This window comes from Oncorhynchus gorbuscha, linkage group LG08 (genome assembly GCF_021184085.1).
Source record: "Oncorhynchus gorbuscha isolate QuinsamMale2020 ecotype Even-year linkage group LG08, OgorEven_v1.0, whole genome shotgun sequence".
Lineage (NCBI taxonomy): Eukaryota > Metazoa > Chordata > Actinopteri > Salmoniformes > Salmonidae > Oncorhynchus > Oncorhynchus gorbuscha.
This window is the reverse complement of record NC_060180.1, coordinates 37468014-37481332: the sequence shown is the minus strand read 5'-3', so window position 1 is coordinate 37481332 and position 13319 is coordinate 37468014.

Genomic DNA, 13319 nt, shown 5'->3' with positions numbered 1-13319 from the left:
TTTTTGTCAATCGATACATCTGAAGAGGATATATGTCTTCCCTGTGTTTGGACATTAAAAGACTCTGTTTCTGTTAAACCGCTTTTGGGTCCTCACTCACCTGCATAACAACTGGCCTTTTTTGTAACATTCACTGCTGCCGTCGGAGCATGTGCCAGTGTATGCACCTTCCCCAATGATTGCCCAGGTGCGCTGGTCCATTTGGGAGAGCTCCGGAGTGCCAGGCCCCCCTCCAGTTCAAATCAAATGTATTTATGACTCCAAAGACACCCAGCCATGGTTAGGATTATTAGAGAAACTTTTCCTGCTGAAAGGCAGTTTTATTTCGCCTGGTTGCAGAAAGAATTTCTTGGATATGTTCATAACCCCATCCACCTCTAGTTGTACTATCCCAGTATTCTTCAGATAAACAAATCCCACTTCCGTAAAGGCCGTTTTCAACAGCCCTTTGTACATTAGCTGATATCTCAAAGTGCTGTACAGAAACCCAGCCTAAAACCCCAAATAGCAAGCAATGCAGGTGTAGAAGCACGTTGGCTAGGAAAAACTCCCTTGAAAGGCCAAAACCTAGGAAGAAATCTAGAGAGGAACCAGGCTATGTGGGGTGGCCAGTCCTCTTCAGGCTGTGCCGGGTGGAGATTATAACAGAACATGGCCAAGATGTTCAAATGTTCATAAATGACCAGCATGGTCAAATAATAATAATCACAGGCAGAACAGTTGAAACTGGAGCAGCAGCACGGCCAGGTGGACTGGGGAGAGCAAGGAGTCATCATGCCAGGTAGTCCTGAGTCATGGTCTTCCGAGAGAGAGAAAGAAAGAGAGAATTAGAGAGCATGCTTAAATTCACACAGGACACCAGAAAAGACAGGATAAGTACTCCAGATATAACAAACTGAACCTAGCCCCCCGAAACATAAACTACTGCAGCATAAATACTGGAGGCTGAGACAGGAGGGGTCAGGAGACACTGTGGTCCCATCCGATGATACCCCCGGACAGGGTCAAACAGGAAGGATATAACCCCGTTGCCTTAATGCTGCGGTTATGTATGGTATTCTTTTTTTCCCTTGCAGTTTAAGGTCAGACCATTTCTTATAACAATTATATGACAAGTATAAATCTAAGAACATTTTATAAATGAGGACCCAGGTCATCTGATGCAGCCCTCCATCCCTCTCCTTGGTCAAATAGCCCTTACACAGCCTGGAGGTGTGTTGGGTCATTGTCCTGTTGTAGAAAAAACCCACCAAAGCTGTCATCAAAGCAGTACTCTTGTGCCTACTTTGAAGAATCTCAAACATAAAATATATTTTATTTGTTTAACACTGTTTTGGTTACTACATGATTCCATATGTATTATTTCATAGTTTTGATGTCTTCATTATTATTCTACAATGTAAAGAAAAACCCTGGAATGAGTAGGTGTGTCCAGACTTTTGACTGGTACTGTATCTGTGACCAATAGATGCATCTCTGTATTCCAAGTAATGTGAAATCCGTAGATTAAGTTCTAATGACCTATTTCCTCACATGAACTATAACTCAGTTAAATATTAGAAATTGTTGCATGTTGCATTTATATTTTTGTTCAGTATAGATGTAATTTACCATAATTCTAAAACTAATTGAGAGCAATGGTGTCTTTTGTAGGCACTAACGTAGGCAAACTTAAAAATGCACAAAAAGTTACTTGAGCTGATTTAGATTATATCATAGGAGATCTTGTACGTTTTGTTCTAAGCTTGTGTTTACCCCAGATCTTAATTTCAGCATTTATTCAAACACCCTCCAAACCCCCATGACATACCCAAATCTAACTGCCTGTAGATCAGGACCTGAAGAAAGGATATGCATATTCTTGATATGATTTGAAACTTTGAAGTTTGTGGAAATGTGAAATTAATGCTGGAGAATGTAACACATTAGAGCTCGTAAAAGATAATACAAAGAAAAAAAATGTTTTTTTTTCTCAATCTTTGAAATGCAAGAGAAAGGCGATAATGTACTATTCCAGGTTAGGCACAATTTAGATTTTGGCCACTAGATGGCAGCAGTGTATGTGCAAAGTTTTAGACTGATTCATTAAACCATTGCATTTCTGTCCAAAATGTTGTATCAAGACTGCCCAAAAGTGCCTAATTAGTTTATTAATACATTTTCAAGTTCCTAACTGTGCACTCTCCTCAAACAATAGCATGGTATTATTTCACTGTAATAGCTACTGTAAATTGGACAGTGCAGTGAGATTAACAAGAATTTAAGCTTTCTGCCCATATCAGATATGTCTATGTCCTGGGAAATTTCCTGTTACTTACGACCTCAAGTTAATCACATTAGCCTACATTAGCTCAACCGTCCCGTGGGGGGACACCGATCCCGAGGTTTTAATATATTATTCCAAATAATTTAGGTTCACGGAATGCCTCTGCTGATCCTACAGCTATTGTATGCAGTAATCATGTGCCTATGAACCAGAGTGTCCTAGTAGGGAGTCCACTGTGTGCAGCTCACCCTGCACTAACATAACATGAGCATGTCTACTTCTACTAAGCTTCCCAGTAAAGCAATGAAAACAATCAAGCATCCCAGAAAAGTGCAAAAAATAGCCCACGTTAACATATAAGAAACAATGTTCATGAAATAAATAATTTGCTAGTAAAAGATGACATTCATATTCTGACAATCTCTGAAACTCACTTAGATAATACCTTTGATGATACAGTGGTAGCAGTAAATGGTTATAAACAAGACAGAAATGTCAAAGGTGGAAGTGTTGCCATTTTATATTCAGAACCACATTCATGTAAAGCTTAGAGAGGATCTCATGATACTGTTGAAGTAATATGGCTACAGGTTTATCTGCCTCACCTAAAGCCCATTCTGGTGGGAAGCTGCTATATAACAGTCAACAGAGAGGTACATTTTCTGGGTGATTTAAATATTGACTGGCTTTCATCAAGCTGTCAATTCAAGAAAAAAGCTTAAAACTATAACTAGTGCATGCAACCCTGGTTCAGGTTATCAGACCAACCTACCAGGGTATTTACAAACAGCACAGAAATGAAATCATCAACATGTAGTGATCACATCTTTACTAATACTGCAGAAATGTGCATTAAAGCAGTATTCAAATCCATCAGATGTAGTGATAAAAATATAGTAGCCATATTTAGAAAAACCAAAGTTCCAAAGGCTGGGCCTGATATAGTTTATAAGAGGACATACCATAAGTTTTGTAGTGATTCCTATGTTGTTGTTGTAAATACTATTTGTTGGTCTGTGTTGTGTAATCTGGAGCAACCAGATGCTGCACCTGACACATTTATGAAATTGCTTATTCCAGTTACTAATAAGCATGCAACCATTAAGAGAATTACTGTAAAAATGGTTAAATCCCAGTGGATTGATGAGGAATTTAAAAAGTGTATGGTTGAGAGGGATGAGGCAAAAGGAATGGAAAATAAGTCTGGCTGCACAAGCAATTGGAAAACGTACTGCAAATTGAGAAATCATGTGACGAAATTGAATAAAAAGAAGAAACTATACAATGAAACAAAGATAAATGATAGTAAAAAACCTTTGGAGCACCTTAAATGAAATGTTCAGAAAAAAGGCAAACTCAGTTCCATCATTCATTGAAATAGATGGCTAATTCATCACAAAACCCACTGATATTGCCAATTACTTTAATGATTTTTTTCATTGGCAAGATTAGCAAACTTAGGCATGACATGCCAGCAACAAACGCTGACACTACACATCCAAGTATAAATATAACTGATCAAATTATGAAAGACAAGCATTGTAATTTTGAATTCTGTAAAGTGAGTGTGAAAGAATTGAAAAAATGATTGTTGTCTATCATCAATGAGAAGCCACCGAGGTCTGACAACTTGGATGGAAAATTACTGAGGATAATAGCAGACGATATTGCCACTCCTATTTGCCATATCTTCAATCTTAGCCTACCAGAAAGTGTGTGCCCTCAGGCCTGGAGGGAAACAAAAGGTTTTTATGTTACCCAAGAATAGTAAAGCCCCCTTTACTGGCTCAAATAGCCAACCAATCAAACTGTTATGAACCCTTCGTAAACTTTTGTACAAAATTGTGTTTGACCAGATACAATGCTATTTTACTGTAAACAAATTGACAACAGCTGTTTTGTTAGACTTCAGTGTGGCTTTTGACATTATCGATCAGTCTGCTGACAGAAAAACATATGTGTTATGGCTTTCCACCCCCTGCTCTATTGTGAATAAAGAGTTACCTGTCTAACAGAATACAGAGGGTGTTCTTTAAAGGAAGCCTCTCCAACACAATCCAGGTAGAATCAGAAATTCCCAAGGGCAGCTGTCTAGGCCCCTTACTTTTTATTTTATTTTTTACTAATGACATGCCACTGGCCTTGAGTAAAGCCAGTATGTCTATATATGCGGATGACTCAACACTATACACGTCAGCTACTACAGCAAGTGAAATCACTGCAACACATAACAAAGAGCTGCAGTTAGTTTCAGAATGGGTGGTAAGGAATTAAGTTAGTCATAAATATTTCAAAAACTAAAAGCATTGTATTTGGGACGAATCATTCACTAAACCCTAAACCTCAACTAAATATTGTAATAAACAATGTGGAAATTGAGCAAGTTGAGGTGACGAAACTGCTTGGTGTAACCCTGTCATGGACATAACATACTGATACAACAGTATCTAAGAAGGGGACAAGTCTATCCATAATAAAGGGCTGCTCTGACTTTTCAACAACACTATAAACAAGGCAGGTCCTAGTGGCTCTAGTTTTGTCGCACATAGACTACTGTTCAGTCGTGTGGTCAGGTGCCACAAAGAGAGACCTCGGAAAATTACAATTGGCTCAGAACAGGGCAGCACGGCTGGCCCTTAAATGTACTTGGAGAGCTGACATTAACAATTTGTAAGTCGCTCTGGATAAGAGCGTCTGCTAAATGACTTAAATGTAAATGTAAATGTAATATGCATGTAAATCTCTCATGGCTCAAAGTGGAGGAGAAATTGACTTCATCACTACTTGTATTTGTAAAAAAGTGTTGACATGCTGAATGCACGGAGGTGTCTGTTTAAACTACCAGCACACAGCTCGGAAGCCCATGCATACCCCACAAGGCATACCACCAAAGGTCTCTTCACAATCCCCAAGTCAAGAACAGACTATGGGAGGCGCACAGTACTACATAGAGCCATGGCTCCTTGGAACTCTATTCAACATCATGTAACTGATGCAAGCAGTGGAATCAGATTTTAAAAACATAAAAATACACCTTATGGAACCGCGGGGACTGTGAAGAGAAACACACACACAGGCACAGACACATATACACATGATAAGACGGACACTTACACATGGATATTGTATTGTAAATATGTGACAGTGGAGTAGTGGCCTGAGGTAACACACTAAATAAATTGGGTAAAATGTTATGAAATGTAATGTCATGTAATATTTTCAATTGTATAAAACTGCCTTAATGTTGCTGGACCCCAGGAAGAGTAGCTGGGGATCCTTAATAAATACAAATAGAACAAAATGTATAAGAACTCCTAAGCCTGTGTTAACCTCAGACCTTATTTAAGGCATTGATCGCAAAACCCCATTCTTTCCCCATTAATTTCCTCCATAGGAATGGCCAATGAGCCAGAAGTAGAAACCGCTAACTCATATCCGTTGTTTAGAAATACAAGCTGGCGACCTCTACTGCTGGCGTGATCCACTAAGGCGGTAAGACCAGAGACCCTATACGGTAAAGTAATATATGGCCATATATGACCTTATATACCTTATTTACATAAGAAATCAAGTGCATCTTCAGGTGCATCCTGTTTCCATTGATCATCCTTGAGATGTTTCTACAACTTGATTGGAGTCCAGCTGTGGTAAATTCAATTGATTGGACATGATTTAGAAAGGCATACACATGTCTATATAAGGTCCCACAGTTGACAGTGCATGTCAAACAAAAACCAAGACATGAGGTCGAAGGAATTATCCGTAGAGCTCAGAGACAGAATTGTGTCAAGGCACAGATCTGGGGAAGGGTGCCAAAAAATGTTTGCAGCATTGAAGGTACCCAAGAACACAGTGGCTTCCATCATTCTTCAATGGAAGAAGTTTGGAACCACCAAGACTCTACTTAGTGCTGGCCGCCCGGCCAAACTGAGCAATTGGGGGAAAAGCGCCTTGGTCAGGGAGGTGACAAAGAACCCGATGGTCACTCTGACAGAGTTCCAGAGACCCTCTGTGGAGATGGGAGAACCTTCCAGAAGGACAAATATAATTTCAGAACTCCACCAATCAGGCCTTTATGGTAGAGTGGCCAGACGGAAGCCACTCCTCAGTAAAAGGCACATGACAGCCAGCTTGAAGTTTGCCAAAAAGCAGCTAATGGACTCAGATTTTTTTAAATGTATTTTATTTCACCTTTATTTAACCAGGTAGGCAAGTTGAGAACAAGTTCTCATTTACAATTGCGACCTGGCCAAGATAAAGCAAAGCAGTTCGACACATACAACGACACAGTTACACATGGAGTAAAACAAACATACAGTCAATAATACAGCATAAACAAGTCTATATAAGATGTGAGCAAATGAGGTGAGATAAGGGAGGTAAAGGCAAAAAAAAGGCCATGGTGGCAAAGTAAATACAATATAGCAAGTAAAACACTGGAATGGTAGATTTGCAGTGGAAGAATGTGCAAAGTAGAAATAAAAATAATGGGGTGCAAAGGAGCTAAATAAATAAATAAAAATAAATAAAATACAGTAGGGAAAGAGGTAGTTGTTTGGGCTAAATTATAGGTGGGCTATGTACAGGTGCAGTAATCTGTGAGCTGCTCTGACAATTGGTGCTTAAAGCTAGTGATGGAGATAAGTGTAAGATGATGAGAAACAAGATTTTCTGGTCTGATGAAACCTTGATTGAACTCTTGCCTGAATACCAAGCCTCACGTCAGGAGGAAACCTGGCACCATCCCTACGGTGAAGCATGGTGGTGGCAGCATCATGCTGTGGTGATGTTTTTCAGCGGCAGGGACTGGGAGACTAATTAGTATCGAGGGAATGATGAACGGAGCAAAGTACAGCGAGATTCTTGATGAAAACCTGCTCCAGAGCATATAGGACCTCAGACTGGGACGAAGGTTCACCTTCCAACAGGACAACGACCATAAGTACACAGCCAAGATAATGCAGGACTGGCTTCGCAACAAGTCTCTGAATGTCCTTGAGTGGCACAGCCAGAGCCCGGACTTGAACCCGATCGAACATCTCTGGAGACCTGAAAATAGCTATGCGCCGACGGCTCCCCATCCAACCCGACAGAGCTTGAGAGGATCTGCAGAGAAGAATGGGAAAAACTCTTCAAATTCAGGTGTGCCAAGCTTGTAGCGTCATTTCTGCCAAAGGTGATTCAAAGTACAGAGTAAAGGGTCTGAATACTTACGTAAATATGACATTTCTTTTTTTAATATAAAAAATAATAAATTTGCCAAAATGTCTTAACCTGTTTTTGCTTAGTCATTATGGGGTATTGTGTGTAGATTGATGAGGGAGAAAAACAATTTAATCCATTTTAGAGTAAGGCTGTAATGTAATAAAAAGTGGAAAAATGAAAGATACCTGAATACTTTCCGAATGCACTGTATATTTAAAACTCATATATAAAACGTGACATGTTTTTAAATGTATGATCATATATTTTAAGAACATAAATATCACACCCCCATACAAAATAATATATTATGGATATGTATTTTCATCATGAAAAATGTTCCACGAAATTTTTCCCCCATCAATTTATTTATTTGAACTGTGTTCCAGAAAAGTTAGTTTTATGGCATATTTTTTATAAACCACATAAATCTCACACATAGGGATGAATTACTTTCTAATTGCATTTGGTGTTAGGCAACCTTATGATTACTTTGTTCCTTGTAGGTACTGTAGATGATACTTGCCATATCATTTTGAGACAAGCTTGATATGGCGTATAGAGGGCTCGCAGTTGACGTACGACGCCTCCTGGCTGCCATGTTGAAAGACCACCGCCTTTATTCTTCTGACAACAACAACCGAGTGGCTTCCCCAAACTAAATGATGCCTAAAACGTGTTGATTCATATTTGGCTGCTCTAACAAGGCAGGAAAGACGACGAAAAAAAAACATGTTTAAAGATTCCCCGCAATCATGAAACACAATTGGTGACACCAGTGAGATAAGACAAAAAAAACTGTCAGAAAAGCGAAGAAACCTTTTTGCTTGTAAAGGCCTGATCACAGACAGCTGTCAGTAACTGGTCTGCTACGATAATTTCATCACTGGTAAATCAAGTCTGATCGATTTCGAGTTTTGTTAGCAACAACACTAAATTAGCTAGCAGGATAGCCGGTAGTCTATCAATTAGCATGTGTCGCGTGAGTTTAAAGTTTTAGGGAAGCTATTTTTCACCATTAAAATGCACATTTATAACAAAGACTTGTGTGCCTCTATCATCGCATTTGCAGACTAATGTAAATCTACTGTTCATGTGATGAGTAGATTGGATAGTGATAATTTAGGCTATTAATAAGCGCGTAACGTTAGCGACATAGGTTCATAGGCAATATCAGAGCTGTTTCATTCGCATGGGAATAATGTGGCCTTTTGATAAACTTTTCATGCAATTATACTACACTTTATATGACTGGAGGAATTAGCAGAATGTTTTTTAATACGATGGTAGCCTACCCTACTGACACTGACAACAGACCAATAAAAACGACCTTGTCTTGAATGCAACCATGTTATCAAGGCCTATGAAAAAGGGGTCCTGGCTAAAAGGGATCCAGCTTTTGATATTTGCTACAAAATATCAAATATGACGTTCATTTTTACAAAAACTGGATCCCTTCTAGCCATGATCATGAAAAGGGGAGCCACAAATTGTACAATATGACATCCATATTGCCTGGAGGACATTATTTTCCAAAAAAGCTCCAGTGGTTATATTTTATATGATAACCCAGTGAAAATTTGTTGAACTTTATTCATAAGAGTTCAAATGTATACAACATAGGAAAAAAGCCTCAATAGGATAGGACAACCTGCTGTGTTGACTATTGCTTGGTCCAACCCAACAATATGTGTAATCTTTATATGGTATTAACACCAGAATGAATTAAACACAACCAAACAATTAAGAGCCCTGATGGTATAGGTGACCTGAAGAAGTGATGTTCTAACATCAGGTGTGCTTTTCATTTTATGTACTACTGTAGGCTCCCCAGTTGACCTCTATTAAGACACCCATGCTGACTGGATACCCACTATGAAGATGAGCAATGCTGCAGAAGCATCCGTTTCTACTTCTAGTACTTTGTCCTTTTCCAAATATGAAAGGAGACTTCACTCAATTATACAAGGTGGTTGTTATATGATGTGCTTTGGTCAATCTGAACGATTCTGTTGATTCCATTTGAGTAGAGCACCATCACTTTGTCAAGACAAAACTGTATGAGTATGTAAAATGTCATTTGGAACGTGTAAAATACTACTGTTTATGATATTGTAAACATACTGTACTTTAATAATAGGCTATATTGTTGTATGGGTGAAATTAAAATAGTAATCTTTGCTTTGCCTAGTTCCATTGAATAGAAAGTATTTCTTATAGCCTAACTTTTATTTCTTAACAATTTAAACACATTTAGCATAGACAATGTGATTGTTGTGGTAGTCGTCATCAAACAATCTTCATTATCACAGTGCCACTCAGACCTTGGAGAAAAGTATCTGACATTGGACTTGGTAGTAGTAGTGTGTATGTTTTAAGCTAAGGATCCATCTCGTGCTTCCAGACATTTCACCACCTAGAGTACAAGGGTTGTATTTGAAACAAAATATGTAATGTCAGCACAAAGCATGTGCAAAATCTAGCATAATGACTAGCTTCATATACGTTGTCTACTGGTATCGTTTTTAAATTGAGAACATATAGCTGAACAATATGTAAACAGTGTGTGATTTATGCTATCCTATGCATAATGTGAGGAACGGGTGCATTGCAAATGCCCAAAAGGCAGAGGCCATTATACTGTGGGCCAGTGGTTCCCAACTCCAGTCCTTGAGTATCCCCAACAGTACAGCTTTAGTGTAGCCCCGGACAAACACACTTGTCAACTAATTATCAGGCCCTCAATGAGTTGAATCAGGTATGTTTGCCTGGGGCTACAACAAAAATGTGTGCTGTTGGGGGTATTCAAGGACTGGAGTTGGGAACCACTACTGTAGGCCTATGGCTGCACTGGCATTATCAGCTGAAAAATGGGTTCACATGGTTGATATCCAGATTTTTTGTTTTTTTTCGAGAATCAAATAAAACTAATTGGAGAGCTTATGACTGAACAAAAAGGTAATGTTCATTTGAGAAAACAGACAAATTAGAGACAGATTCCCTTCCCCTCTTTATTGCAGGAATGTGATCTGTGATTAATCAACACTAGTTAATCTTGAATAATAGTTAACAATTAAAAACAAGTTTAAACGCAACTTCAAAGAATCAACCATTTCAATGTGCATAAGTAAGCTAACGCATATGTAAAGGTTAGACATTTTAGTAACAAGTAGGCTATTATTACCAAAACAATTTCCAGAGAACCAAAAAAATACAATACCAGTGGTGGCCAACCTCAAGCCACGGATCCCTGATCTACTGGGTGAGCAAACTAGGTCACTGGCTTATTAACTAATTAGGCTTAATATATTGAATATGGTGTTTTAGTGCTGGGATAAAACAGAAGCATGCACACCCAGCAGGGTTGGTCTGCTCCAGTTGTAATAGGTTTCTACATTGTGTGACTTTTAAAACGGTATATACTCCATGGCATACAGGGATGTACCCTTACTCTCTTGGGACATTCACTGGGACCTCTTCATCTGCAGACATGCTTCGACAGCTCTCTGTATCTGAAGACAGAAAACATCACAAGGAAACAGGCTGCATTTTTTCCTTTCCATTATACTCAAGTTAGACAGCCCTTAATATTACGATGCTATATCACTCTGTCCTCAGTTTCTCGCTAGGGGCTGGATCTTCCCTATCCCCGAGTAGCCTACTCTCCCTTCTCCGACACCTGGAAGTGCTGGCTAATCCTTTCACCCTCTTCCATGGCTGTTAGCTAGCTAACGTTACCTACCTAGCTACAAATGCATTTGGTGTTACAACGATAAATAAAGTACATCAAGATAGCTAATATGAAGTTAGCAAGCTGGTGATATGTAAAGTTAACTAGTGACATTTTTACTTCCTTTAATAGGTTCTCCCACTGCCTGTTTTATGAGTTCTTGGAAAACAAAATAATGATTGTAGCAAAACGCAGCCAGTCATATTGACGATTAGAGGTCTTTCATCTCCTTATTCTATGAGGTTAACGAGGGTTGCATTCAATTTGTTCCATTACTGCCAGACCTACAAGACCTTATACTTAAAGTAGAAAAATGTCCTAAACACTATATTCACTCATTTCAAAATAATTTTATTTTAAATCATTTAACACCCCCATACTCCACTAATTAAATGTATTTATTCCTACCTCATGCCATCACCCTAAAAGGATGGGAAATCACCACATCCTGTAACTCTCCTGCGGTCAAGTCCTGCACACCCAAATGCCTCTCTACAGCTGCCACCACAGCCTACATTTTCTGAGACTTCTGATCCATTCCTGCAGTACAATTAATAACAATAGCTGTAAATGCTAAAAATCCAATCTTACTGAAACTTTTCACTTTTTGGCCTATCCCTCTGTACTAGTATATCTCTACTACTCCCCTTCTGTACTAGTATATCTCTACTACTCTCCCTTCTGTACTAGTATATCTCTACTACTCTCCCCTCTGTACTAGTATATCTCTACTACTCTCCCCTCTGTACTAGTATATCTCTACTACTCTCCCTCTCTGTACTAGTATATCTCTACTACTCTCCCTCTGTACTAGTATATCTCTACTACTCTCCCCTCTGTACTAGTATATCTCTACTACTCTCCCCTCTGTACTAGTATATCTCTACTACTCTCCCCTCTGTACTAGTATATCTCTACTACTCTCCCCTCTGTACTAGTATATCTCTACTACTCTCCCCTCTGTACTAGTATATCTCTACTACTCTCCCTCTGTACTAGTATATCTCTACTACTCTCCCCTCTGTACTAGTATATCTCTACTACTCTCTCTGTACTAGTATATCTCTACTCTCCTCTGTACTAGTATATCTCTACTACTCTCCCCTCTGTACTAGTATATCTCTACTACTCTCCCTCTGTACTAGTATATCTATCTCTACTACTACTCCCCCTCTGTACTAGTATATCTCTACTACTCTCCCCTCTGTACTAGTATATCTCTACTACTCTCCCCTCTGTACTAGTATATCTCTACTACGCTCATCACTTCTCCCATCTTCCTCTACTTTCTCCAATGCCTCAGCATATGACAACTTCTGCTCTACTCTTAACTCTAGAAACCTCAACCTGCTTCTCTCGCACGGGACATTTCTTATCCCCAGCTCCATGGGCACCCCTACAATTAACACATTCCCCAATACTACACATTCCTTTGTCTCATGCCCTTATGCACATTTCTCACACCTTGGACCCTCCCTCCTGCACACTACTGCCACATGCCCATAAGCTTGACACCTGTAACATCTTAACATATTCGGCACATACGCTCGTACAGGATAACTTATAGATCCCATCTTCACTTTATCAGGCAAAGATTCTGCTTCAAAACTCAAAAGAACAGACACTGACTCTGTTCCCCCACCCGGTCTGCGTCGCATCAAACGCCGAGCATCACATACACCGGGAATCTTTGCCTTCAACTGGTCATCGTCTATATCTACTGCTACCCCAGTTATATCTCCTTTCATTGGTGCCGTTTTTCTTGAGAACGAAACGCTTCACTTTTACTTACCCCCATTCGTTTTACTTCAAGCGCATTCTTCCTCTGCCCAACAGAAACACAAACCATTATCACTAGACCACTTCTAGTTACCCTCAACGATTCCACATGACCCAACACTTTTTTCCCACCCACCGTGAAACCACAAATCGATCAGCCAAAAGGCATGAGTCCACTTTCTACATAAACATCACACCTACTGTTAGATTATTCTTCATCCTGATCATCGGTGCATACATCGATCTCCGATGACTTCGCCCTCATTCACTTCCATTTCGCCTCCTGTCTTCTATCCGGCGTACAGCGCACTCTGCTTACACTTTCTTCCAATCTCCCTTTTT